Below are 20,370 nucleotides of genomic sequence, written 5' to 3' on the forward strand. Positions count from 1 at the left end.
AGAGGTGTGGCAAAGATTGATGACACAGTCTCTGGGCATAAAGACAGAATCAACCCCATATGTGTGGATTATCCCAAGGCATGCTGAGAAACTGCATTCAGGTAAGCCAACACCTAATTTCAGGAGGGAGGAAATGTTCTATAAGATGGATGCCATGACAGAGAAGGCATGTCTCTTGAGTCTCTTCCAGGCTCTTCCCAATGCCATCTCTCCCAGATCTTATTGGGCCGGCTGGCATAATCTGGAAGAGGCACTCCCTCAAATACCTATGACCTGAAGGGCTTTAAAGTTTAAAACCAGGATCTTGAATTGGACCAGGGAACAAACTGGCAACCAATGCAGCTCACATTGAAGATAACAGCTATATTCCAGCCATTTATATCAGACTTCAATATTATCTTCCAGGTCTCAAAAAAACTGTTTAAACATTTAATGAACTTTTCCTGCATCCTGCAAACGTTTATTTTCACATCTTAATAGAGCTTTTGTTTCTGAGAAAAGTGTCCTTTACTCTAAGAAACAAAAGCTCTCAACTTTTTCAAGTTGACTTGGAATGTTGAAAAATACATTTTCTATACAGTAAAGCTTTGTAAATTATAATTGCAGATTTTGGAGCAACAAATGATCCTTTGAAATGCTTGGCGTGTTTTTTGAAAAACATCTGCCTGGTTGCCCCATTGGAAGATTTATGTATTTCTGAGTCATAATGCTTTCCAGAAGGAAATTCTATCCAAGTTATCTGTGGTTGGAAAAATATGAACTGTCCTTGCAAAAAAACAAGGAAAAGATATTTGTAATAACAAAGCTATACAAATGCTATGTCAAGAAAACAGAGGGCATGGGAAATGAAAAGCCACAAAATTTTCCCTCCCCCACCCAAATTCAGATACTAAATATCCATATCCAAAGGATTTAGCTAGTGGTTAAGGCATTGGACCAATGGATCAAGAATGGGAAATCAACTTGCGCCAGGCATACTCAGCTCTAAGAAGAAGTAGGCAAGAGCAAACAATTTCCAAATATGTTGCTTAGTAAACTACATGAACATAAGCTTCAATGAACTCACTTCATTCTGAATAGCCTTTATATCAAGGCCTGCAGGTTGGATGCAGCCCACGGGTTGCTTAAATCTGGCCTACGGGGCCGGCCTGGGAATATCAAAGGACCGGCCCACAGTGCTTCTGGTGGCTAAAACAAGTTGTGCGCGCGCGCACACACACACGCCTTGTTTTCACCTGCCATGGACTCTTGCAGCACTCTGCCGGCTGAAAACAGTTCAAAAACAGGCCAAAAAACAGGCTGGAAAACAGGCCAAAAAAACACTCCGAAAAAGGGCTGAAAAACAGGCCAAAAACAGACCAAAAAACAGCCCGAAAACCAAAAATGGACAGCAGAGTGCTGCAGGAGGCATTTGTCCAGCCCTCCCACCACACCCTCCTCCCCTCCACCGGCCCATGGAGAACTAGAATGCTTTCTTCGAAGAAATCCAGTTTGACACCCCTAGGACTGCATTACCAAACTAGTTATCTTTTGAAATTTGTTAAGTATAATGAACAGATCTTCAGGCCGTATTTTGATTCATAGATGGAAGGGACTGAAATCAATAAGCCACTAAATCTCTAATGATAATCCAAATTTTCATCTGTGTCTAGTCAGATGTGCTTCTTGAAATCTGGAAGCATTTTTTGCTATTCACCTTGTAACTTAAATCAGAGCAAACTACGTGGAATGATACATACTTCAATGTGAAGTTCTCCACACATCTCATCATACAATAGTTACTGTACAAAGAGTGGGTTGCATTAAAACAGAAAGCAGAGATTTGTAATGCAACACTGTAATTTTTATCATACTGAATGTCATGGAAGATAATTATGTCTACTAAAATGTGACATATATGCTTTGCAACTTGCCTCCCCCCATCTGCCAAATCCTCCAGCAAATACACCCATGCCTATGAAAACATCCAATTCCACTCCAGGGTGTCTACCTTGGCCAGATTGTGATTAGACATGGCACAGTTTTATGCCAGAGTTTTACTCCCATTTATGTTTATTTCCAACGGTTTAGTTCAATTTCAATGGATTTTTAACTTTGGTGTTGAAGAAGACCCCTGAGGATACCATGGATAGCTAAGAAAGCAAACGAACAGATTAAGGCAACAAATCAACCCAGAGTTCCCACTTAAGCACAAATGACCAGCCTCAATTTTTCATACTTTGGGTATAGGAGGCAAAGACTTAGATCTCTGGAAGTCTCTAAACGCTGGGAAAAGTGGTAGTAAAGATAAGAGGACGAGCGTCGGCAAGGTGGATGGACCTGATAGCAGCATCGGTGGGTGCACTGTTAGAAGACATGAAGACCAAGTCCGGGATAGATCATGCAGGAGAAAATCTATGTAGTCGTTATCATCTGATGGCACGTACTCCATCCAACCTCATTACATTCAGAATCCCTTAAACGGAGCATGCTCTCCTAAAGCCACCCGGGCTTGGTTCCGAGATCTTGCCATATTCCGAGTTGGCTCCTCCACCCTTACTGGAGCGACGGCACCATTAAATTGCGCGCCTGCTTTCTTGGTAAAGGAGGCTAGAATGTGAAGCGATTGGAAACCCCGGCGGGGATCAGAGGGTTCTGCCTGCCCTCGTAAAGAGGCGATTGCCAGATTTGCAGGTCCGAAAGGCTTTGGCGGGAACATGGCTGCCCGGGGCAGCGTTGGGGACTGAACAGGAGAGCCGCAAACGCCGCGCTCCCCAGGAGAGGGCGGCCCTCTTCCACTCGGCGGCTCCCGCCACGGCGCAGCCAGGCACTTTGTCTCGCTGCCCCGGAGCGCATGCGCTCTTCCCGCTAGGGTAGGGGGCGGAGGAGGCTGCTTGAGCCTGGCGGTTTGTTGGCAAAGCTGGAAGCGCGCAACGCAGGAGCTCGTGGGGACCCCGGGCGCCCGTTAATGGGGAAGGAGAGCCCGCTTGGGGTCGCCTGTGTGGCCCTCAGCGGGTAGACAGCCGCGGCGGCAGCGGCGGCGATGCTGCCCTGGAGGCGCGATCGGTTGCAGCCACGCCAGCGCAGGCCAGGCATGGTGCCGTAGCGGCTGTTGGAGGAACTGCGCCGAGGCGGAGGAGGAAGGAAGGCGGGCGCGGACGGGCAAAGCAAGCAGGGACCCCCTTCTCCAGCCCCGCTTGGGGTGAAGATTAATCGCACGGGCAGCAGGTGAGACATCCGTACGAACCTGCCGGGTTCGGAGGATCCTTTTTTTTGGAGCCGCGTCCCCCTCGCCTCTCTCGCGGGAGATTCTTTCCTACGGCCCGTTGCCTCTTTTCTCTCTCTCCCTCTCTCTTCTGTATCCTTCCCTGCTTTTGCTCCATCTCGGCGTTATCCTTCTTACACCCACGTCTCTCCCGTCCCCCCGCCCCGTAATCCGGCTGCCTGCCAAGTTGGTTGACTTTTCCCGCTCCCCGGCCCGCAGATCGCAAGCCCCCTTCCCCCTCCCGTGCAGCCAGGGCCTTCTCCGCCCCCTCCCCGCCAAAGTCCCGGCTTGACCATTAAAATCGGGGGTCTCTAAGAGGCCCAGAGGGAAAAAAAACCCTTTATTGCTCTTGGACTGTTGCAACGCCCCCAATTCCGCCCCTCCCCCGCTTAATGACGTGAGGAAACCCTTTGAACGTTTGTCTCCCACCCTCCCCAAGGAGCGCCGATCGGTGTCGGGAACCCCCGTCGGTCGTTTTCCTGCTAGGCCGGCGTCGTCGGCTGCCTTCGATTGGCAGCTCGCTGGGCTGGGGTTACTCGAGTTCAAACGCAGCGGAGCTTTTAGACCGGGACCCGAGACGGGGGTGTGGGGGGGTCGTTCTGCAACCTATTGGTAAATGTTGGGAGTTTGCATTTGGCGTCCCAGGCAGAGAATAGGGAAACCCTCCTCGATTTTGCTGGGAAGTGAGGAGGGGGAGACCCTGGGAGGGGAGGGGCTGGGAAGATTTCGGTTTCTAACGAACAGATTGGACTCGTCTGATGCCAGCCATCCACTGGGTGAATTTGGGGTGGGTGGGAGGTGTTTGTGGGTGTTTGGCCCTGGTTGTGATTTTTATTATGCATCACTTATGGCAGGCACCTCCGCTTCCCTCCTTAAAAGAGTTTTGGTCTGATCCCTGTCTGGTTTTACCCAGAGCAAGAGATAAATGATAAAACCCCTAGCTCTGAAATCTGAAAGTTGGTGAAGGAAATAAAAGCCATATCCAAGGCTCCAGATCACGGGACGAGGATAAAACACAGTTGGGGTTTTAAGTAAATTCCCTTCCTTTTAAAACTTTCCCATTATGTGCAGAAAGTCTACAAGGAAGTGGAGAAGGAGTACAATTATTTTAGAAAGCGAATGCTTATGGGGAAAAAATGCTTTGTTGGAGGGTTGCTGCTCTTGCTTATCAGATCAAATTCTGTTCAGCACTTTTTCTTCTCCAAACTTGAAACCTCTAATTATCTTTTCTTTTTTTAAAAAAAAAAATCCACTTGGGACCATTTATCAACTCAATTCACTGAGTTTATGCTGGGAGGCAGATAGTTATTGGAAAGCTTTCCTCAAATTAGGTATTACTTTTTCTCCTGGCAAGAACCCAAGAGTCATGTGTTAATGAGTGAGTTGAACTGGTTTGAAGGAAAATGTGATGTTGAAGGCGCAGTGAGTCCATGGGCTGTTTCTGTATTAGAAAACACAAAGAAATGCTAATCAGTGTTTTGCTGTCATTCAAATTTGTTTTAATTGAAGGAACATAATTTAAAATAGTGATCTGTGATTATTCTAGATAGAAGGTGGCAAACTCACGTCACAGTGGCATCACATGACATATCTTTTTCTCCCCTTGGATAAACCAGGCGTGGGCGTGGCCAGCATGTGACTCATCCGGCCCCCAAGCTGGGAATTTGACAGCCCTGTTCTAAATGTAGATAGTTTTTTATTTTACTGATTATGTTTGAAACTGTGAGCATGGAGGTAAAATTTTTTTCCCATTTTCTCTTCTAAATATACAACAGTTAATAGGTTTTTAACTTTAGGTATGCAAAACTGCAATCTTAAGTTTATTGTCTTGGAAACAACAGGATGCACTGCAAATGTTTGAGTTGCAGGCGATATTAACTTATTTAGAAGTACAAATTGCTATTTCAATATACAGACTGAGCAAAAGTATAATAAGGCAACAATTGCTTATCATTTAACTTCTTGACATTTTTGTTTATTGCATTTATAGTCTAACTTTTTTCTGAAATCTCTAGGTCAGTGCATGAGGGCCTTTTCTAAATTTATTTCATATCAGCCACCCTGTAAAATAGGCTGAAATAGAAAATGACTAGCCTAAAGTCATTTGGTGAGCCCAGTGATGGAGTAGAAATCTGAATCTAGATTTCCTCTTCTCAAGTGAAATATACTTTAATAAATTAAAGTGCTAATTTGTGTTTGATGATATGACCTCTTGTTTGCTTGAGTCTCAAAAGCAAGCAGCTCTGATAGTGTTACTATAGTTGTTGATTTTCTTATGAGGAATGGTAGCCCGCAAAGGTCCTGTGTTATCATAAGCAGAAATGTTTCAGCTGTAGCTCTTCTTAAAATAGTGGGGAAGCTCCTTGTTTGCTACAATTTTTCTTTTATAGCTGTTTGAGGCATAACAACCTTGCTGGAGAAAAGGTTAGTAACCCAACTTGACTGTGATCTAAGGGGGAAATAAAATTATGTTTGTTAAGGAAAAACAGGCTTCTGTGAGTTATAATAATGTTTCATATATTTTCAAAATAAGGGCTTAGTTCACATACCATACTAATCTGTGGTTTGCTGAATAAATTGTAATTGGTTGAGCTGGCTCTTTGTGCTGAACCAGAGACCATGTTTTAGAAATCATAGGGGCTGATTTCTCTCAGATTGACTATTTAGCACAATTGGTGAATCTTTTGAAAAGCAAGGAGATCAGCTTATGCTGTTTTGGTCTACAATTCTCATCAACCTTTGTCATTACCCATGTTTTCCAATGTTAACAGTAACTGATATTCTGAACATTGGAAGGCACTGGATTGCTATTCAATTGCTAAAAATAATATGAGAAATTAGTTGAACCATGAACATAATTTGAATCAATTTCTGATATCTCTGAAAAAGTGTATAAGATCTGTAGCTAAACTAGATAAAGTGCTAAGCAGAATTTGTGCTAATTATTTATTTAGCGTATGATGAGAATAGAAGAAAAGTTAACAGTCCACGTTATTGTAAGTAAAACTTCTATGGAGGTATGGCAGTGGCCTCATAACTGGACGTCCACTTCAGCTATCCAGGCAATCACCTCTCATTGCTTCGTGCAGGTCTTGTAGGAAATCAAAGAACATATATTGTGGGCAATCTGGCACAATATGTTTAATAGTTTGCATGTCAGGACCACAATCACAACAAAGGGAAACTTTCCATCCCCACTGATATAGGGCAGAGGCACTTCTTCCAGTGTCACACCTAATTCTGTTCAGTTTTGTCCAGATAGAGCAAGATAGATCAAAACCAGGTGGTTTGGTAGAGGGATCACTAATGGTCAGGTCACAAGAAAGTACCTTGGACCAGCTTTCTCTCCGGGCATTCTCTGGATTAAACTGGGTAGATATTAAGTGAATAGCTATTTTCCATGCTGACTTACAGGACTTCAATCTTGTGATTGTTCTGGGGAATAGGGGGGCCTTGTTATTCAGCATCTTTGACCATAATCCAACAAGAGCTTGTTGTCTTCTAATGTGGGGTGGTATGATATTACTAAGGACTGGTAACCAGTGCACAGAAGTGAGATGTAGTGTGCCAGAGTTGATAAGCATTGTCTGATGGAGTTGCATGTCAACCATTTGTGTGTGGGTGCTATTAAGCCATACGCTGGCACAATATTTAGCTATGGAATAAACCAAAGCTAAGGCTGTTGTTTGTAGGGTATTAGCACCAGCAGCCCAGGATGTTCAAGCCAGTCTGTTCAGTAAGTTATGGTGGCTTTTCAATTTTGCAGCTGTTTTTTGCAGATATTGTCAGAGAAGTTAGTGATCTGTCCAGTGTAATCCATAAGTACCATACTTCCAAGAACTGTTACATTGCAAAATACAGTTCCAGAACTTCACTGAAGGTTGATAATTTGCATTTCTATTGCTGAGGTGTAATGTGGCTACTTCTGTTTTTGTTTGGCTTGGTTAGATGTGCCATTTTTTCAAGTAGTTATCCAGCTTCTGGAAATCTTCCTTTGTGCTGAGGAAATGTTGAATACCCTTTCTTATGCCTTGCATGTCTGCTTTAAGAAAACTTTTAAGCACACTTTTCATTGCCTTTCAGTTACTCTTTTGATAGTTCAGATATTAGAAGTGCAATTCATGTTTTAAATTCTGGCTTTCTTTTGAAGTAATCTATTGGTTGGTATTGTTGTGCATCATTTGAATTTAAATGCTTATTTTTTTTTAAAGCTGCAGAATCATGAATGGTTATCAAGTATCCAGTGATCTCAGAAATCACTAAGAGCACTGTTCAAAACATACTAAGATTCCTATCCAATTTTCGAATCTCTGGGATGAATGAATGAATTCAAGTGACTTCTCTGGAATTCTGTTAAGTTTTTCTTTTCTGGATGAAAACTGTATCATTCAAATTTAAGTCACTATTTTGCTACTGAAACTCCATAAACTCATTTATTTCTGTAACCAGTATTAACAACTTGAATTTTAACTTTTAGAAGTAGCTCTGCTATAATTTTGTGTGTGTAAAAATGGAATCTAGTTCTGTTCTTTGAATGATTTCATATTTTGTATTTATAGGTAATCCTTGACTTATGACCACCACTGTAATGAGATTTCTAGTTGTAAGTTATTACATCATAAATCGAGGCACTCATGTGACCTCACCCAATTTTAGAACATGAATATGGGAAGGGGTGTGGCACAGCATTTTATGATGACCAAAAGTGCTTTATAAACCACTCATTTTGGGCTTATCATAATTGTCATTATTTTGAACAGTTGTTAAGTGATTGATTATAAGTCAAGGACTACCTATATAGCAGTTTTAGAACACAACAGTTTGGTCTTACTAGTTGGTGAATAATAACTTCTCCTCCATGCTACATCGAGAGCCCAGGATGGGTTGACTCCTTCCTATGATGTCATTTAGCTGAGTCTGTACTAAGATATAAAAGCCAGCCCCCAGAAGATACCCCAGCTTTGGCGAAGATACTTGACAGACTGAAAGATGTCTCTGAAAGCACAAATGAATACAGAAATATGACTTACCCTCTCTGGACGAATCAAGGGAGGGGCTGGGCTCTCTCGCAGCATAGATAGAAAGGGTGTTCAGGGTAACTTCTACCAACGCCCATTCTCCTCCATGCTGCATCGAGAGCCCAGGATAGGACACATACCAAAGCTTGCATGTTCACAGGTGGGTCCTCGTCCGGCTCATCACACCGACTGTTGAACCACTCGTTGAAGCACCTGTCTGCTGAAGGCCGAAGTTGCCGAGGCAAAGGCATCCAGACGGTAGTATCTGATGAAAGGAGATGTCTCCATCGACAGAACTCCTCCAAAGGTGCTTGGGTGGCCGCGTTTCTGGTAGAGTGCGCCATCAGACCTCGAGGAACTGTAAGGGCCACAGCTTTGTAGGCCTGCTCAATGCAAGATCTGACCCACCTGCTAATAGTAGAAGAGGCCTTGTGCCCCAAGTGAGAAGGGAAAAGGAAACAAACATGGCTTCCAACTTCCTGAAGGAGGAAATGCGCTTCATGTATATTCTAAGAGCCCTTCCTACGTCTAGCGTGTGCCACTGCTGCTCTAAGTGCTGCTCTGGTGCGGGAGGGGGCAGAAGCCAGGCAACATAATGTCCTGGGACCTGTGGAACAGGTGTTAACCTTTGGAAGAAATGAGGGGTCCAGACTGAGGACAACCCTATCATCGTGAAAGGAACAAGATCCTGTCTGATGGAAAGAGCAGCAAGCTCGGATACCCGCCTGGCTGAAGTGATGGAAATGGGGAACATTACCTTCAGAGTCAGGAAACGGAGAGACAATGTTCTAAGGGGTTCAAAGGGGGGGCTTCGTGAGGGCATTAAGGACCTCATGAAGATCCCAGGAAGGATACCTGAGGACCACTGGGGTGCAGGTTGGAAGTCCCCTTTCAAAAAAACTTCCTGACTGAAGGGTGATGGGATAAGGAAGAAAGCGAACCCCATGAAAGAACCGAGGAGAGGGCGTCAACCTGCCTGCGTAAGGTGTTGGGGGCCAAACCTTTCTACAGATCATACTGAAGGAATCTAAGAACCTCTGCCAACTGGGCTGAAGCAGGAGAGAGACCCTCCCTAAGGCATCCTCGGGAAGGGCCATCCAGGTGGCATCATAGATGCACCTTGTAGAAGGTTTGTGAGATGCCAGGATAGTGATGATGACCCTCTCAGGAAGATCAGCCACTCCTAGCCACTGCCGCTCAAGTGCCACATGGTCAGCTTGAGGCACAGGGGCTCCGGGTGGAGCAGAATCCCCTGATGAAGGGAGGTTAGATGGGCTGGGATCCTCCAAGGAGAAGCCCCCGATAGGTTGACCAGGTCCGCAAACCAGGGTGTCCTTGGCCAATAGGGTGTCAGGAGGAGGAGCTCCGCTCATTCCTCCAACATCTTCCGAATTACTGCCGGAATGATGGGAAGTGGGAGAAAGGCATAGAGGAAACTTTTGGGCCATCTGCAGCAAAGAGCTTTGCTCCCTGGCAAGGAAACCTGGTGAAGAATCTGGTGACCTGGGCAATTTGAGGAGTGGAGAAGAGATCCACCTCTGGCGTTCCGAATCTGAGGGAAAGGTCCCTGAATAGAGACAGAGGAATGGACCATTCTGCCTGGTCGACTAGGCTCCTACTGAGCCAGTCAGCCTGGGAGTTGTCAATCCCGGAGATGTGGTCCGCCAAGATTGACAACAGGTGTTTCTCTGCCCATAACACCAACCGTAGCGCCTCTCCCATGAGAGCTCTGGACCTCGTCCCCCCTTGCCGGTTGACATGAGCTATGGTGGCCATGTTGTCCTTAAGGACTAGAATATGAGAGCCGGTCACTGAGTGCCTGAAATGCTTGAGAGCTAGAAAAATGGCTCTGAGCTTTAGCCAATTTATGGGAAGGGCCACTCTGACCTGGACCAAGGTCCTGAGATATCTGGCCCTGCATATGGGAACCCCAATCCAGGAGGCTGGCATTGGTGGTTATCACTAGCCTGTCTGGGACCCTGAAAGGGAGTCCCTTCCAGATTAACGGGGAATGCCATCAATTGAGAGATATCCGGATTTGTGGCAGGAGCGGGACCTTGATGGACGAGAGGCTGGTTCCTGTTCGTTGGCAGGGAAGCAGGAACCATTGGAGTGGATGGGAGTGGAAAAATCCATGGCTCTGGAGATATGACAGGGTAATTTGCAGATCCCAATGGGCTGCATGGATGGAGGAGGACAGAATCAAAATGTCGTCCCAGTAGCATTGGATCCTCACTGGAACAGAACGCAGAGATGCCAGCAATGCTGCCAGAACCTTTGTGAAGACCCTTGAAGCCGATGAGAGGCCAAAGGGAAGTGCTCGATACTGGTAATGGGTATTCTGATAACAGAAACGGAGAAACTGGCAATGATGAGGCCAAAAGGGGATGTGGAAGAAGCCTCCATGAGATCAGTGGAAGAGAGATCGCCCTCCCAAATGCTCTCTAAAATAGAATGCAGTCTGCATTTTAATTTGTCTGTATTTTACCAATTGGTTGAGAATTTTTAGATCCAGGATGGTTCGCCACCCCACCGAGGCTTTGGGAACAATGAAAAGGCGAGAGTAAAGCCCACGTCCCTGTTGAGAGGGGGGAACAGGTTGAATAGCTTGGATTTCAAGAAGGTGTTGAATGGCCTGTTTCATGAGGTCTTGCCTTGAAATGTCCCGAGAGACAGGCCAGCTCAAAAAAAAAAAAATTCCCCCTTTTGGGGATGGCATTAGGAAGTCCAATTGTAACCCTGACCTAATAGTGCTGAGCACGCAGGCATCCGTTGTTGACTCCTCCCATTTGGAGGCAAAGAAAGCTAGGCGACCTCCGATGGGTGGGGAGAACGAGGGATTACTTAGAGTGACGGAAGGAACAAACCCCCCCGAAAGGGCTGTTTACCAGTAGAAGGTTGTTGCCTGCCAGATGCTTCCGCACGTTGGTCTTGGCATTGGGAGTATGGCTGAGATTGGGGGAAGTGGGATGAGGTCTCCGCTCGAAAGGCAGGAGGGCGATAAGGAGCTGGGCAATAGTCGGCTCTCTTCCCAGAGGAAGAGAGAAATTTACGGTTATCTCTGGTTTTGATGAGATAAGGTTCCAGAGCATCACCAAAAAGCTTATCGCCCGCGAATGGAATTGAAGCCAGCTTCCATTTATGGCGTGACTCCGCCTGCCAATTTCTGAGCCATAACAGTGTTCTTGCTGCTACTGAAGATGCCATGGCCCTAGATGCAAATTTGGTGGAATTGAGAGTAGCATCTGCAGTGAATTCCGCCGCTGCGATAATCTTGTTAAGGTCTTGGTGAGACCGAAGGTCAGATGTAGGCAATCTAATCTGGAGTTGGTGCAGCCACCGTGATTGCGCTTGAGGGCCTGTTCGGAACGTTTATCATCTGGTTTAAGGTATCTTCTGGCTCCGGGAGAGTAACCAGAAGAGGAGAACAAAGCCAGAACCGCAGCATAGATAGAAAGGGCGTTCAGGGTAACTTCTGCCAACACCCATTCCATAGAAACTGATACTGTTTGCTAAACAAAATTTTCTGTTGTGGAATAAATATGGATATGGATTTGCTACAGAGATATTTATCTGATTATCTGATTAGTCAGTGGCACCAGTTGGCAGATACTGAGAGGTGGCAACAGAATTTGAGGAAAAAGTGATAGGGCTGCCTCTGTATCTTTTCTTTTCCCCCTGAATCTGGACAGTCTTCAGAGTTCATGCTGATAGGAAAACACTAAAAGTTGAAGTTCACACATTTTACTGTACTAATTAAATAGCTGAAAGGCATTAAACTTGAGGAATCTTGTTTGTTTCTTTATGAAGAAACTACTCTAGGCAGCGTACAATGATAGAATAAAACATTTTAAAATAACAAATATATAAAAACAGTCAATGTAAAAGTATAAAAAGCATTATTAGAGTATTATTAAAATGTTTCAAATATACAAACCGTACACAGAGAGTGAATACATCAACTATAGTGGAGCGATCTAAGAACATCTCTGGGACCCTGGGATCTGAGGCCTAGCGAAATACCGATGTCCAGAATGTTAACAAGGGTGGCTTTAAGGTGGGGGAAAATGTTCCATAAGGTGGGTGCTACAGCAGTAAAAGCATCCAGGTGTGAGCCCCAAGCATGTGATGCCTGCAATATGCTGTCTGTGCCAGATCCTAATGGGATGGGCTGATGTAATCAGGAGAGGCGATTGCTCATAGAGCCTGGCCCCATGTTCTGGGCTACTTTACCTTTATGCTGAAATGTGCCTCTCAAATATGAGTCATAAAGATGTTTACCCATGTAGTAGGCTATATTGTTATTATCCTTTTCATATTTCTCATTTCTCATCATCTCCTATTTGTGTCTTATGATTTATCACTTGTTGCTTGTCTTAAGGTAAATGATTGTAACAGTGATTTATGATCTATGACCTATCACTTACTTGTTTGATTGAGAGCTTATTCATTGTGAAGCATGTTCCTGGTGTGTCCAGTCACATGGCCAATAAAGAATTCAATTCAACTCTACTACTCCATTTTAATTTTCCGATCATTTAAATTGGGGGAGGGCATCATCTTAATCAATAGCCAAAAGATTTTATTGGGCTGACTCATAACCAAATATGGAAGAAGTTGTTTAACTCCCCAGACCAATCAAGAAAACTTTGGATATCACTTTTCTTGAGTTAATTTTCCCTCTCCTTGTTCATTGACATTTTCCAAATCTAATGTGGAGGAAAAATGTCCTGATCAGCTTTCTGTCACTGGGCAGAAGCTGCCTGACTAGAATCCTTGGGGATCCAAATTACTTCAGTTATTTAACTAGCAGGGTGAAATCAGGGGTGGGATGCTACTGGTTCAGCCCAGTTCTATAGAACTGGTAGCTGCAAAGAGCAGCTGACACTCAACCAGTTTGGTGTTTGGCCCATCTGCCTGCCCGGGCTCTAGGCTGTCCTTTATTCCCTGCTTTTTCCTCCTCAGCTGCTTTGCGCGGCACAGCTGAGGTTGAAAAAGCAGGAAATGAGGATTTTCAAACACTGTGCGCTAGCGCACAGCGCTTGTCAGCTCTCCAGACGACACAGGTGATTTCTTGCAAGCGCTGCATGCGCGTAGTTCGGAGAACCGGAAAATTGCTCCACAGGCTGACCCCTCCCCTCCCCTCCCCACCCACTCATTCCTTACCTGGCATGTGAGCCATCCAACTTGCCTGGTTTGGTAAGTTGCTATTTTTCCTTTTTTTTGCCCGGCCATCAGCTGTTCTGCTCTGCCGGGAGATTTAGATGAGCTAGAAATCAGGAAATCCTTGGCTTTCTTGCTTTCTAGCTAATCTAAAAGCAGAGCTGAACCTTCCTTAGGACTGAAACTTCTACTTTGCAGTGCAGACTCAGGTAGCCGATTGGAGATAGATTCTAAGTGAATCTGTAATTCTGTGAGCAACTCAATCTGCCTGCCTGCTTTGCCTGCTTTTGGGTAAAAGTTGCCTTTTTTTAAAAAAATCAATATTTATATACATGGTGTGTTGTGAGTTAATTTTGTGAGTTTGCTTGCAAGCAAATTTTATGTGACAGACTCAGGTAGCCAATTGGAGAGCGATAGATCTCTAAGTGAATCTGTGATTCTGTGAGCAACTCAATCTGCCTGCCTGCTTTTGGGTAAAAGTTGCTCTTTTTTTAAATTAAAAAAAATCAATATTTACATAAATATTTATAATATTTACATACAAGCCATACCCACCCAGTCACATGACCACCAAGCCATGCCCACCCAGCAAGCCACACCCACCCAGTCACATGACCACCAAGACACAAGCACAAATTAGGCCACACCCACAAAACTGGTTGTTAAGAAATTAGAATCCTACCCCTGGTTGAAATGCTGCAGTAGCTTTGGCATAATCCGATAAATAATAGCATCTTCTGTGGATTTCTGGTTAGTGTGTACGTTTCCAAAGTCCATTTGTTTACTTAGGGCTACTTTCAAATAGATTCCAGCATGTGGCAAAAAGGTTGGACAGAGTTGGTTGGAGCTTAAAACATCCATTGCCTCCTTATGAAAGCATTGTAAGTAGTCTAGCAAATTTTAGTTTTATTAGAAAAGGATCCCTGACTGCTAAAGGCATTGTGCTAAATAGCTGTCTATAAATGCTTTTTAGATTATCTGTCAGGAGGTTGTTACGCATTATTCTGTGAACTGTGCGGAGGGTTTGTTTTGTTTACTAAGGTTTCTTTAGTAGTTAAACATTGTATTATATCTTGTTCCTTTTTACTGGTTTCTCTTTAAGCTATGGCAGCTGCCCAAGAACAACCTTTACACTGTTACATGGTTCTTTTTCATTTGAGTCAGTGAACCATAGTAGCTACACCTGGCAAAATTTAGTAAATGCATGCTGTAGAATCTTGCAGGTTTCAGCTGGCATCTTCTTATATGCTTTTTGCACTGAAAGTTCAGCAGAATTAGCTTTTGAGCTTTGTTTGTCATGTTGGGGGGGGGAAACTGCTCTGAAATAAGTTGAGAATCAGTTTAGTAGCATTTATTTACAATGTTTAAAACAGTTTGCACATTTCAGCATTAGCCAAATAGTGCTGCATAGTTCAGTTTTCTCAAGCATTTTCAGGCAAGAACACAAAAATCTTGTCTTGGATGCTAGAATAGCTGGCAATAAATATTAACAAACATACATTATGTTTGAAGAGAAGAAAGATTTATGAAGAAATATGTAAGATAGGAAATCCCCACTTCTTTTTAAATTAAATATTGAAGACAGAGAAAGAAGAGAAGGAAAAAGTTCCCTTTTTCTTTTAAACATGAAGACACATTTAACAAACAATGGGCCAGGTGAGAGATGGATACAGGAACAATGTGTATTTCTCTCTCACCATTTGCAATAATGGTGCAAAGAGAAAAGATGCAGTCCCCAGCAGTATGTTTTGCTAAAGAAGCATTCAGGGTGGATAAAAGAAATTGATATACATTTACTGCACCATGAAATTAACTTTGCTACCACAAGATGTGTGGTGGCTTCCAGTTTGGCTAGCTTCAAAAAAGATTCAGACCAATTCATGTAAGTCAGGGGGATCAATGTCTCTTAGCTTGATGGCACTGTGATTTCTTCTGAAGGCCATCCTCTGAAAGCATAGTGGGCTTGTGTAGTTGGTCAGCTGCTATGAAAACAGACTGTTGGACTAGATGGGCCAAGTATCAAATCCAGCAGAGCACTGCTTAGGTTCTTATGTTCCAGTGTTTGGAAAGAGAAGCGGCAATCGTACTTGAAGATTTAAACAAGGTTTTTGTACATATGAAATGTATTGATCAGTTTGACATAAAAACCAGCATGAAATATAAAACATTTAATGAAATATTTCTTTTGTTCTGGAATTCTGGAATTGTTTACAAATCCATGATTATCTTTTGAGAACTTTAAAATGACATGCATACTAATTTATTTTAGACATATTCATTCCCCTAGACTTTAGAACTGCAGGTTTGGGTAAATGTTTAACCTGTTGTAACAGCTCATTCCTCTAAATATTTTGCAGCCCCTAAGCAATGAGATGAATAACAACAAGCTGTGGTGGATGCAGTATTGCAGGGCTAATTCACTGCTCACTCCAGGAGTTTGATTTTCACTGGTTCAAGGTTGACTCAGCCTTCCAACCTTCTGAGGACCGTAAAATAAGACCCAGATTGTTGGGGGCGATATGCTGACTATGAAAACTGCTTAGAGAGGGCTGTAAAGCACTATGAAGCAGTATAAAAGTCTAAGTGCAATTGCTGTTGCTATCTGGGCAGGGGGTTTGGTTGTAACAATGTATTTTGAAGCATGTATGTTTGTGTATGTGTAAGTTTCACAAGCCTGTAATAGGTGAAAATGATATAAAATAAGAAATTGTGCATATTTCATATAAAGGGATAATGTGATGTTCCTTTTCTCCATTATGGTACAGATGCCCAGAGCTATCACCCAGAGTCACGTTGAGGTGGGCAGCTAAAGAAATAAAACAAACAATTCATTAAGAAGGAATATTATCTATAGATAAGTTGGAAATGGAATTCCCAGAACCTTTCTCTCTTGCTGTAATTTATTAGCATGTGGTTTGTTATTCATTTATTGCTGGCATAGATCTGCTTGCAGTACAACAGATGGGAAATACATGGGTTTCTTGACCTAATTTCAAAAGCTTTTTGCAAACAATTCAAACTTTTTGGCCAAAGTAATCCAATTCTTTCCCAACTGGGTGGCAGAGATATGGAGGTGATGTCACGAAAAGGAGAAATACTTGTAAAACCACAGAGACTTGTTGTGCACAGCTTACTTCAACATTGGAAGCCTCAGTGCACTGTTCCTGAGTGTTCCACAGAATAGAAATTAAATAAAAACATTGGGGATTTTTTTTAGTGCTCCTAGTATTGAAAGGCTTTTTGCTCAGTCATTTTCTATAAGCTTAGAAGATCCCAGAATATGGGCAGCTGCCCTGTGAATTAGAGTAGATTTAAACCAGATTGGTATAAATAATACAGTAGTTTAAATCACTAGTTGGGAAGATTTTGTTTCACAGTTTAAATTACTTTCAAGTCTGGAAGACTATAATTTCTGATAAAAATGCATTTTGTTTGGTATAACACAAATTTATATTCTTCAGGATTCAGCAGTACTTGCAGATTTGGTTTTTAGAAGGTACATATTATATAGACCAATTAAACAGAATTTTTTGAGATAAACTTAATCTTAACAGGCAATGTTTCTTACCCTAATTATAGACTATGTATGGAAATATGCCCCCAATAGGATTTTGTTTTATGGCTTGCTATCATGTTTAGAATTGTTTGATATACCAGAAGCTTATCCTTCGAATCTTCAGGATAAGGACTGTAGGAACTTTGTATTTTGCTTTCAATGCCTTTCCCCTGGCCATAAATATACAGTTTATGTTCCAAAGCTACAGTCCTTCCCAAAATTTTCTCCATTATTCCCAAATCCCTGTATTCATTGACCTTCTTTATCATTTACTTTTAGAAAGAGATCAGTTATCAAGCAGAATGTAAGATCTCTCTCACCCTTCCCAAGAATAGACAGAAATAGCAGTCTAACAGAGACAAAAATCCTGCTGAACACTGAATTTCTCCTGTTTGTTATCCAATAGTTCTTGGCTATGTCTGAAACTAATTTTGGAGACTTACTGGCTGAATAAATGAGCACATTTATACTCTCTTGTGTGCATATATGTGTGGATGGATATATGTGCCAAAAGCCACATTCTCAATAAAGGTGGAGTCAGGATAAAAGAAACAATGTTAATTGAAGTAATAACTTGGTTAAAATTAAAGGCCTGTAAACTCAGGTAACCATATATATATGAGTAAATTAGTTCATAACTGTAAGTGCCAAGCATTTTACGTCACATAGAAAATGCTGGAAACCGTCAAAAAACCATCACAAATTGTGGTCTTGTGATTGCAGAATGCTGCTCTCCTCTGTTTTATTTTTTCTTTAAATCTCCATTTTAGAAAGTAATATAGAACATCTATTGGAAGTTATATTCCTGATTATATTCATTTTTATGATATAGATTTTATGCTGCCAGAGGACGTCAGAGGCCAAAGGGCAAGAGGTCATTCCAGGGATCCGGCAGCGCTTTTAGATTCAACAAGGGACGCCAAAGCCATTTATCCCATAGGAGGCCCTCTGGGTCTATTCTGGCAGAAGTGGCAAGAGACCACGATGGATGCTTGGATCCTGACAACATTAAGATCAGGTCTCTCCCTGAGCCTTTGTGTGCTGCCCCATCTCCAGAGACCCCTCAAAGAGGGATTTCATGGAATCGGCGATTCAGCATCTGCTGGACATCCATGCCATCTAGCTGGTTCCAGTAGACCAGAAGAGACAGGGGTTTTACTCAATTTTGTTTGTGATTCCAAAGGCCTCAGGGGGTGGGGGTGGCGAGCAATCCTCAACTTGAAAGGGCTCAACAGGCACCTAAAGGTTCAAGATGCACTCCTTCTACTTCATCCTAGAGGGAATTCGGGAGGGAGACTTTTTGGCTTCGGTAGACCTGATGGAGGCCTACCTCCATGTACCCATCCACCCCAACCACCATCAGTTCCTGAGGTTTTGCTATGGCGGCCACCATTTTCAATACAGAGCTCTCTTGTTTGGCCTGTCATCAGTCCCACGGACATTCTCCACTGAGCCAAAGGGAGAATCCAGGATGGGCAGTCTCTAGTCTCATAGCTCTGCAGATCGAGTTGAAAAACTGAGGACCCCCCCCGGTAACGGTCCCCAGTTCTTCGCTCAGTCTCAGCATGTTCAGACCTCCCTTAAATGGGCTCTGAATTGTTTGGATTATGTAACATGACATCACAGATCCTTCCAGAGAGGCCCCTATCATCTTGTTATCTCAACTTCTCAGCAAGATGATATCTTGCATCGGCATTGTCCCATGGGCCCAATTCCATGCCCGAACCCTGCAGTGGTTCCTGCTTCCCTATCAGAGGGTGGGCAGGGCAACTCAGCGATGAAGGTTTGAGTGCCCTTGCCAGTACTTTGCTCGCTCCATTGGTGGCAATCCCAGGCCATGGATCAGGGGTGTTTGTACAGGGAGCCCCAGAGGATTACCATCACCACTGACACCAGTCTGTATGGTTGGGGGGCTCACCTAGAAGTCCAGGTTACCCAGGGGTGGTGGTCATAGGAGGAGCTCGCCCACAACATAAATTGGCTGGAGCTCAGGGCTGCCTGCTTAGCTCTCAAGGGTCTAAGACAGGATGTGGCAGGGAGGCATGTTCTTCTCCTTACGGACAATGTGGCCACAAAGGCCCACATAAATTGTCGGGGGCATTCGCTCCAGATCCCTGATGCAGGAGGCAATTCAATTGTGCAGGTGGGCGGAGAGACACCTGTTGTCCCTACGAGCAGAACACATCTCGGGAGTTTCCAATGTGCAGGCAGACTGGTTAAGCAAGGCCACGGTCGACCAGTCAGAATGGTGACTGCATCCCAGTCTGTTTCAGGAGATGGTGGAATGGTTTGGCCGCCCGATTCTGGACCTCTTTGCATCTTCAGAGAACTCGCAACTCCTGAGGTTCTTTGCACGGTTTCCAGCACCGGAGGCAGAAGGGGTCAATGCTCTCTGGTGCAGGTGGCCCCAGGGACTATTATATGCATTTCCCTGATTCTGGGAACAATCAGTAAAGTACTGATAGAGAGGGTGCAACGAGCATCTAGCAGTGGGAGGTGCTTAGACTTAGATTGGATAGGATGGGCTTGATTGATAGAACGCTCCTCCTCCTCCATGTATTCTTTCTTACCGTCCCCAGTTTTAGCTCAGCTTTTGTGATGTAGGCAGCTTGGTTGCTTCCTTGGCCGGACTAGGACAAATTAAACAGGTTTGAATTACAACGAATAATCAAATTGGCAATTCTAAATTACAATTCTAATATAATTCTAGATTGTTTTTCTAATAACATTATTCCGATGGCAAATTGGCAAAGACTGCCATCAGAATACACATCGGCTCCCCAGGGAGCCCTCAGCCACTTCCGCAGCGATTAGAAACCACAACAGCTTGACATCGCAAAACCCTGCTGTGCCGCTTTAAGAGATGAGTGGCCAGTTTAGATGGTTGAGGCTTTTTTTCTGCTTCCCCGATCAGAACGCCTAAAGGAGGGGGCTTTAGAGCCCAGATTCTCCTTAGAACGCCTCGTTTCTTGTAAGCTTTGCATCGGCTTATAATAGAGGTTTTTGTTGGTAGCCCCTTACTGGCCCAGGCGGCCTTGGTTCGCCGACCTGGTAGGCCTGTCGGTCGCCAGACCTTGGAGAATTCTCCCGCACAGGATCTCCCTCAGCCAGGGTCCAATTGAGCATCCGGAGCTAGCATAGTTCTGGTTGACCATCTTGAGTGGGTGCTCCTAAAATGGGAGTTTTTCAGAAAGGTCATTCAGACGATCCAAGCGGCCAGAAGACCTTACACGACCAGGATATATGATGCCACATGGAAGAATTTTTGCAGTTGATGTGCCAGCCACCAATTGGATCCTACTACTGTATCTGTTGCTAATGTGTTAGACTTCCTACATAATGGTTTGGACAGAGGTCTCTCCCCCAATACCTTAAAGAGACAGATGGCT

General features: G+C 43.9%; 1 protein-coding gene across 1 annotated transcript in view; it reads left to right on the forward strand.

Annotated features, from left to right (window-relative positions):
* Positions 1-2,837: 2,837 nt before the first annotated feature.
* Positions 2,838-20,370, forward strand: part of RNF145 (ring finger protein 145) — an 81,678-nt gene continuing 64,145 nt past the window's right edge. Inside the window, exon 1 of the mRNA XM_026682139.2 lies at positions 2,838-3,207. The gene's annotated coding sequence lies outside the window, so the exon portion shown is untranslated. The remainder of the gene's footprint in view (positions 3,208-20,370) is intronic.

The sequence above is a fragment of the Notechis scutatus genome, chromosome 2 (genome assembly GCF_049901735.1).
Source record: "Notechis scutatus isolate UNSWTSFEM ecotype Mainland chromosome 2, rNotScu1.2, whole genome shotgun sequence".
Taxonomy (NCBI): Eukaryota; Metazoa; Chordata; class Lepidosauria; order Squamata; family Elapidae; genus Notechis; species Notechis scutatus.